This window comes from Pagrus major, chromosome 18 (assembly GCF_040436345.1).
Source record: "Pagrus major chromosome 18, Pma_NU_1.0".
Lineage (NCBI taxonomy): Eukaryota > Metazoa > Chordata > Actinopteri > Spariformes > Sparidae > Pagrus > Pagrus major.
Genome location: NC_133232.1, coordinates 14,775,941 through 14,784,219, shown reverse-complemented (window position 1 = coordinate 14,784,219; position 8,279 = coordinate 14,775,941).

Here is an 8,279-nt window from a genome sequence, read left to right as displayed (position 1 = left end):
AAGTCTGCCTGCCTGCCCTGTCCTCTTTAATAACTGACATCATTCATTCCTCAGTGACTTCTGGTGTTGTTCCATCATCACTACAGACTGCTGCAAAACTCCAACACTCAAGAAACCTGGCACAAATCCGAATGATTTGAACAACTTTCATCCCATCTAAAACTTGCCATTTCTCTCCAAAATACTAGAAAGAACTGTTGCAGCTCAGGTAAACACCCATCTGTCTCACTACAACCTCTATGAACAATTTCAGTCTGACTTTCGTCCCCTCCACAGCACTGAGACAGCCCTGGTGAAAATCACCAATGACCTCCTGATGGCATCTCACTCTGGTCTACTCTTCATTCTGGTTCTCCTCGATTGGAATCACTGAAATCTCTCTGGCTTGGTTCAGATCATATCTCTCTGGTCGCACACAGTTTGTTCAACTCAAGAACCTAAGATCTGGTTCCTCCCCAGTCTCCAGTGGTGTTCCCCAGGGCTTTGTCCTTGGCCCCCCCCCCCGTTCACTATTTATCTTCTGCCCCTTGGTCACATTCTCAGGAAATTTCATATTCAATTCCACTGTTACGCTGACGATACCCAGCTCTATATTTCCACTAAGCCTACTTCCAATCTGCCACCCACAGCTTTATCACACTTACTGGAAATTAAATCATGGTTCTCACTCAACGTCCTTAAACTCAACAGCGACAAAACTGAGGTCCTCCTCATTGGTACCAGATCCACCCTAGCATCACTCAATACTTTCTCCATGTCCATTGACAATTCCCCTGTTCCTACATCACCTCAGGTAAAAAGCCTGGGTGTCATCCTGGACGGCACCTTATCCTTCGAAGCCCACATCAATAATGTTGCTTGGTCTGCATACTTCCATCTACGCAACATCAATCGTCATCGTCCCTCACTTACACCAACCTGCATCGCTATTCTTGTAAACACCCTGATTACATCCCGTCTGGACTGTTGTAATTCTCTACTCTATGGACTTCCTCGGAAATCTCTTCATAAACTCCAACTGGTCCAGAACGCAGCCGCTCGTATCATAACCAGAACTCCCTCTATTGAACACATCACTCCTGCCCTGCAGCAACTTCATTGGCTCCCTATCAAATCCCACATTGATTTAAAGATTCTACTCCTCACTTTCAAGATCCTTCACAACCTGGCACCATCGTATCTCTCTGAACTTATTCACATCCACACACCTTCCCGCACTCTCCGATCCTCTTCTGCCATCCAGCTCCTTGCCCCATTCGCCAACCTAACTACCATGGGGTCAAGAGCTTCAAGCGGATCTGCTCCCTGCCTTTGGAACTCTCTCCCACCAGACATTCGCACTTCCGACACTGTCCCCACCTTTAAATCCCGCCTGAAAACGCACTTATTCTGAGTGGCATACTCTGTCTCACACTAGCTATGCGATCACATTTTTGTCTATTTTCTGTACGATTGCACTATGTCGTCACATTCATATTTATTTATTTATTGACACAATGGTGTCAGCTTTTCCATCTGGAGCAGAGACTAGATCCAGAAATTGATGATACACTTGTCCCTCTTTATCCATGTATCTGTGAGAAAAGCATTTAGTATCCACAGTTCTTCAACAAGGAACAAGATTTATGTGATTCTGACAAAGAAAATAAATGTATACCTGACATGCATATCAAGCTGCCTGGACACAGACACATCTGTGCTCTCATCGATTTCCAGGCCAATTGCCTGTGACGATCTGATGGCCATCTGAATTGGCCCCTCAATTACATGAGATAAGATCTCAAGCATCTCGTCAATTATGCGATGAGATCTATAGTTATTTCTCTGGTCAATCTAGACATTGGGAAGAGCAAAAAAGTTACTTCATAACTTATTAAAAATGTATAGCCATGTATGTAAAGACTGAATTTACGTTTAGATAATGGATAGGTGACATTTATCCGAAGATTTAGGTGTGTTACCTTTTAATTTCTTAAAATAGTTACACCCCAAAAGCTCTGCCAGGCTCAAAAGCGTTGGATAATTGGTATGGTGGGTCAGTTATTTTTTTACAAGCCAGTAGAGGCACTTGAAGCCACCAATGATGGCCTCCTGTTCCATCACAACAGTGGGCTCAAAAGAGTCCATTACAGAGACACCTGTAAATGCCCAAATTATTAAAAAAAATATTTGGATGTATACTAAATTATGTTATTATTATATATTATCTGCTGTTGGACTTGGAAATTACCAGATGAAAGAGATGCCTGGCATCTGATGCTCTCCTGGTGGTGCTCTGTGGTGATGTGCCGCTTCAAATAGTCCTTTCTATAGGTAATGACTCTGACCTCAACAAAAACCCTCTTTGTGGCACCTTTCTTAGGTGCAGGCTTGTGCTGCCTGCACAATCTACAGAACATCCCCTTAAAAGTACATTGATAATTAATCAAGTTAGCTAAATAGCCAGACATTCCACAGTCACACTCAGTCTCACTTTTTTTTTTTTTTTTTTATCATATTACATAAATGATAATGATATAAAAAGAAGAATCAATACAAATTATTATTTCGGATTATTTGTTAATGATGGCATAGATTATGCAGACGTTAAGTTTACCATGCTGTGTGTGGTACATCCATGACATCTGTTTTTCCACCTCACCTGTTGCTTCAGCTGGCTCTCTCACAGCAGCATGTTGGCTGCTGCCCTCCTCCTCTCCTACATCTCTTTCTTCAATGCCTACATTAGATCTATCTCTTTCTCTTCCTGACCCTGTCTTTCTGCTTGAGCAGCACTGGTTGAAGCCTGAACATTTTTGAAACAAATTAATAACATAACTAATCACACTGGTCGGACTGTTCAGCTCTGTTTCAGACTGGTACCTCCGGTTCAGGCTGGCCCACATCCTCAACACGTGCCTTTTTCAGTCACCGAAAATACTTTTCAATACTAAGCGGCAAACATTCAGTGTAAGAGTAAAAAAATAACATAACATTATCTATAAGATAAAGGTTTGCGTGTATTGAAACGTGTGCAAACTCCTTGCACACGCAAAAAATTGTACAAACTGATTTACTAACAGTGCGCAAAAAGGGTTGCGTCTGTCACAGGTGCAAAATAGCAGGTCTGCATCCAGTTAGTACGTTTGCAGCAATGAATATGCAATATGGGGCGTTTACACGCAATTGTGCGTGTTCTGGGTGGAGAAAATGTAAATATATTAATTTAGCACACGCAAAGTGATTTATCAAACCTGAAAGCAATTTTGCTAATAGAAACTGCTTCTATATTTAACACGTCTCAAAGGGAGGTGCAAACGGTTTGTATGCGTAATTGCGCACACATGGCTGCAGTTATTGTTGCAAGAAGGAGACGCCGAAACAATGGAAGCCTGTTTTATTTGCAGGCCTTTTATTATACGCCAATTCTTTTGTTCTTCTTCTGATGTCTTGGTATCTCCTTTTCACTTCATCCACTGTTTGCCTGTTTTTTCCAACAGCATTAACTTTTTCACCCATTTTCTCCCACACGGCGTTCCTTTGCGCGACCGTCAGATTCCTTTGCTGCAGCTCATTGAAATGTTTATTCGCTTCCTCTGCCAACACTTCTAATTCCAAAGGGTCGAATTTCACTTTGCGCTTTCGCTCTCTCAAACTCGCCATGCTGAAAACCATGAAACACGCTAAACCCTCATTTAAATAGGCGTGTCTCCAACACGTTTGCACCTGTTGTCATTTACGCAATCACTCTTAGTAAATCACCCGCAAACTGCGGTTCAACCCCACACGTAAATTTCTAGATTGCGCACGCAGATTAGTACAAGCAATTTGGGGTCTTAGTAGATCCGGCCCACAGTGTGTTGACCCTGACAACCCAACTACATTTTAACGTGAACTTGCAACTAGTTAACTATCTAAAGAAGGCCTAGCAATCGCTTGTTTGCTTAAGGGTTGGGTCAGGTCTCCAACATTAACACACTGACAGCATTGTATTCAGAACATAGAATATTTTTTATACCACTTTTTATTGTGTGATTGTGTACAGGTGTTCATGAGATACCAACCTTTCCTGAACTCTTGAATTTCACCAGCCGTCTTCTCTGCACCAAATATCAAGCTTCCATGCTTTCACTTCCAGAGATGATCAGCTGATCAAATACACTGCGTTTTAAAATAGCGTTTAACCCCCCCCCCCCACAAAAAAAAAACAAACAAAAACAAACGTAATATGTGGCGGTCGGTGTGTGGGAAACTGCTCATTCTAATCTGCTTTCTGCCAAAAGCCTTTAACAGAAACAGCTCTAGTTGGAGTAACTAATGACATAATGATGTCCTCTGATGTCCATTAAGGACTTGATGGCAAACAACTATCTCCATCTGAACTTGGATTAGACTGAGGTCCTCATCATAGCTTCAGACGGCATAGCTTCTAATATGCTGTGTTCAGACCAAACATGATGCTAATTATTCAAGCGACTAGATTACATACAAAGTCAATGATAAGACACAATTAGACGCAAATTCGTGTCCCAAGCGAGCATTCACGTGAGATGAAAATATTGAACTCAAGCGAAATGTTTGCATGAGCCTGAGCTCTGGGTGTTTGCGGACACCCAGAGCTGTACAATATCACATCTACTCGTACCAAGACAGGATAAATTAGGAGCTGCTGTGGGTCAGACTACCTGGTAAGTTTGGAAGCACAGTATAGCTCTTATGGATCTGAACTCCATTCAGGGAACAAGCATTTTAAAAGTTGTTTGCTTGTCGTCTGGCAGACAGACCTGATGAAGCATGAATCAGGCTTTTTACAAGATGGCATTGTGATATTGTTATTTCCACGTCCTTCTGATCCATTTATTGCAGTCAGATCACAGAGAAAATGTCTTTGTTCTGGGTTCATACTGATGTGGTTCACAGTTGTTTTTATTCGCGTTAGGTCTAAACGCAGCATAAGATGGCTCAGTGTATTGGTTACTGGTGGTGCCCCAGTCTGGTCTGAAAACAAGAGGTGACTGTGCTTCTGAAGTGGTGGCTCCAACACTATAACATGCTCTTCCTATAGACCTATGCTATGCAGTCTTCGGTGATGCCTTTAGAAAGCAACTGAAGACTTATTTATTCAAATTGCTGCTATCTTGTGTTGTAATCTGTATACTTTTGTTTTTTTTGTTCCTCCTCTTGCTGTTTTTATGGTTTTGATGTTTTACTTTATCTTACTTGTGAAGCACCTTCTGACAGTGCTCTGTGAAAGGTTCTATATTAAATAAATTTAACTTAGTTACTAATATCCACTAATAGGGTGTGTTGGCTCATAAAAAGACTTCCGTAAAGGCTGCTCTCACGTGTCCTCGCTCCTCAAAGATTGCTCCTTGGTCCTCAGAGCACAAATAACTAAATCCCACCAAATCCGTGTTCGGTCCGTCTCCGCTCCGCCACGGCAGCGGAGCTAGTCTATGTGTTTACTGCATCCAGTGGAATTCCCGGATAAAAGCTTAAGGATGATGTACAACTTCAGATTAAAACGAGGATCAAGGAGCGAGTGAATTCAAGTAAGTTGACCTTGTGATAAGAATTTACTTCTGTTTCCAAGAAATAACTGTCAAGTGCAGCATTGTGACATTAGACTTCATATAGTCCAATTATCAATTTTAAAGCTTTTACTTTAGCTTTAAAAAATACCAAGTTTTGGCATCAGCCCTGGAATATGAATATCAGCCTTCAAAACTCTATATCGGTCAAACAGCAGCAGGCTCTTCCTCAAATAGAAAAGCACAGAGCATTGAAATGGAACATATTAGTAATGACAAACTGAGCCAACAGCCAGAGCACCATACACACTTGAAACCCTCACGTGTTGCGTGAAAGTGGTGTTTTGATTAACTATAACTGAGAATGAATGGTTACAATCATCTCAGTGTGGGAAAGTGCCTCACCAATCCAGGCGAAAAGTTTTTGTCATTATTGGTGGGAAAGTAGGCCGACTCTGACAGGAAATGGAAACTGCAGAAGCATAGCGGTGCAGCCATGGCCATCAGATTGCAGAAGGAAGTGCAGCTGCACTTATCGCACATGGCTGCATTTCAAACGCTTGGGAAAAGTTACTCAACTGAGTTAACAAACCTGGACAGTAAGGCTGTTGTGGGCAAGCGTTTCATGTTCGATTGGATTTCATGATCTTCAACATGTTAAATTCATCACAGTTAAAATGAAAGAAAGAATGAGAGAGACGTCAGTTTTTCCATTCTCTCATTACATTGACCTCAGCCTTGCTGAACTAGGCACCCATACTGTAATATAGAACAAGAGTGGAGTGGAGCTGCTGGGGCTCAGGAGGGGAGGGGGAGGATACCACTGTTTGTCTTTGAATTCAGAGTCTGTGTTAATTTTCAAACCTGAATACACCAAAATATAGTTGAAAAATTATAATTACACATATCCTCAACTGCCTTTTTTACTACTCAAGACTAAAATGAAATAAAAACTCATCCCCCAAACAACAACTATGACAAAAAATATTACAGTTGTCATTAATAAAAAGCTAAAGAAAAGAAGAATGGAAAAATTGATCAAATAACTAAATGCATTACAATGATAATTGGGGTCTTTTGATGTGGGGTTGTATGAGGTACTTATCAGTAGTCAGTGTGTTCCTGCAGTAGATGACCTTTCGCTCTGTGCCGGAGGCTTCACAGCACTAATCTTTGATGTTGTATGTACAGTAAGTGCTGGTTGGAACTCAGCTTAAGGTATTGGTCTTGATGAATAGATTTCCTGGCAACTATGGACTCCTCAGTCAAGTAAGCTACGGTGGCGGAGACTGGTGGCCCTATGACTGTTCCTTCCTTTAGCTTGCTTGTAAAATTCCCTTTGTACATATTGAGTTGTGTCATGGCAGAACTATAGCAGTTGGATAGAGTGATCCAAGTTGAGGTTGCTTCTGTGAGACTTTAAGAAGGACAGCTACAGCGTCCGCCAAACATTTGAACAGGTTGCAGCAGTATTGGGTATCACTAAGCAATATTTAACTGTTACATCTGCTACTTACTAACTTTTTGGTGTATTCCTGGGCAAACCAGGCGTTCTCCTGCAGTCGACTGTTGGGCTACGTCAGGAAGTGTTGTGATTTATTTGACGCCATAGTTGTCCCTTCAATCGTTGCTGCTTAAAGTCCCTAGTGTTCTGTGTTACCTGCTGTTTAGCGACCTTTATTACTTCTTCAGCGGTAAACAGTGTTACATTTCTAACACCAGTTAACTTGTAAAGTTGAAAATAAAAGTTAAAACTTTTACTGTGGCACAAAAGTACAAGTGGAAGTTCAGACATATTCCTCACTTTATTATTAACATTCTAGCCTTGAATACCACATAAGTCATGCATACTTTTTCATACAAATAGTAGCTATGGTGGTAGACTGTGTGGATTGGCATGTACTTTAGTTTCAAAAGGAACATTTTCTAAAGAATTTATTTGTAAAAGCTATACATATTTCATTAAATAAATACTTTTGTTAAGAAAATTCAATTCAAGCTGGGGTTGGTAAAATGGAAAAACCGTCAAGCCCAGGCTAGGTTTTGAAAGTATCCAGCCAGTAAACCCCGCCTCCTGCACTCAGGCCTCTCGCCAAAGCCACTCCCCCCAAACGATGAACGTTACATGTAAATATGTTTCTTACGGCAGTAGTCTATCATAGCTAGCTAGCTAATGTTAGCTACAAGCTGTCAATGCTAACGACGTTAGTGTTGGGCTAATACATATGACAGCAACATAAGGAACTAACATTAGCTATGTTGACTACTTAATGCAGAGTAATAATACATTTCCCCAAGGCAGCAGTGGGCAGCTACGGCCCCCAGGGACCAACTCCAGATCTTAGCCAGTGCCTTGGTCAAGTGAACTGACTGGAGAATCAAGCTGATGTGAATGTTGTGATGGTGGGGGAAACCTGAATACTCTGAGGTATACACGCAAACATGGGGAGAAGATGCAAACTCTGCACGAAAAGGCCCTGCCCCAGCTGGGATTCAAACCCACGACCCAGGAGCCAAGAAAACTCTTTTCACACTACAACTTCAACTTCAACCAACAAATTTGCTGTTCTCTGTCTGCACATGTTTTTTTCTGCCGCCCCATTGCTCCCCCCAAATTCTATTCCCAGACAGGGAGACAATGTGTCGGGGAAGTTATGGCACCCAACGCCCACTTCAAATAGCACACATACTGCAGATTCCTCCTTTGTTCCTCCTTCACTTCATTTTCCCCTCATCTCCCCACCGTCCTCATACCTGCTAGGTTATCAT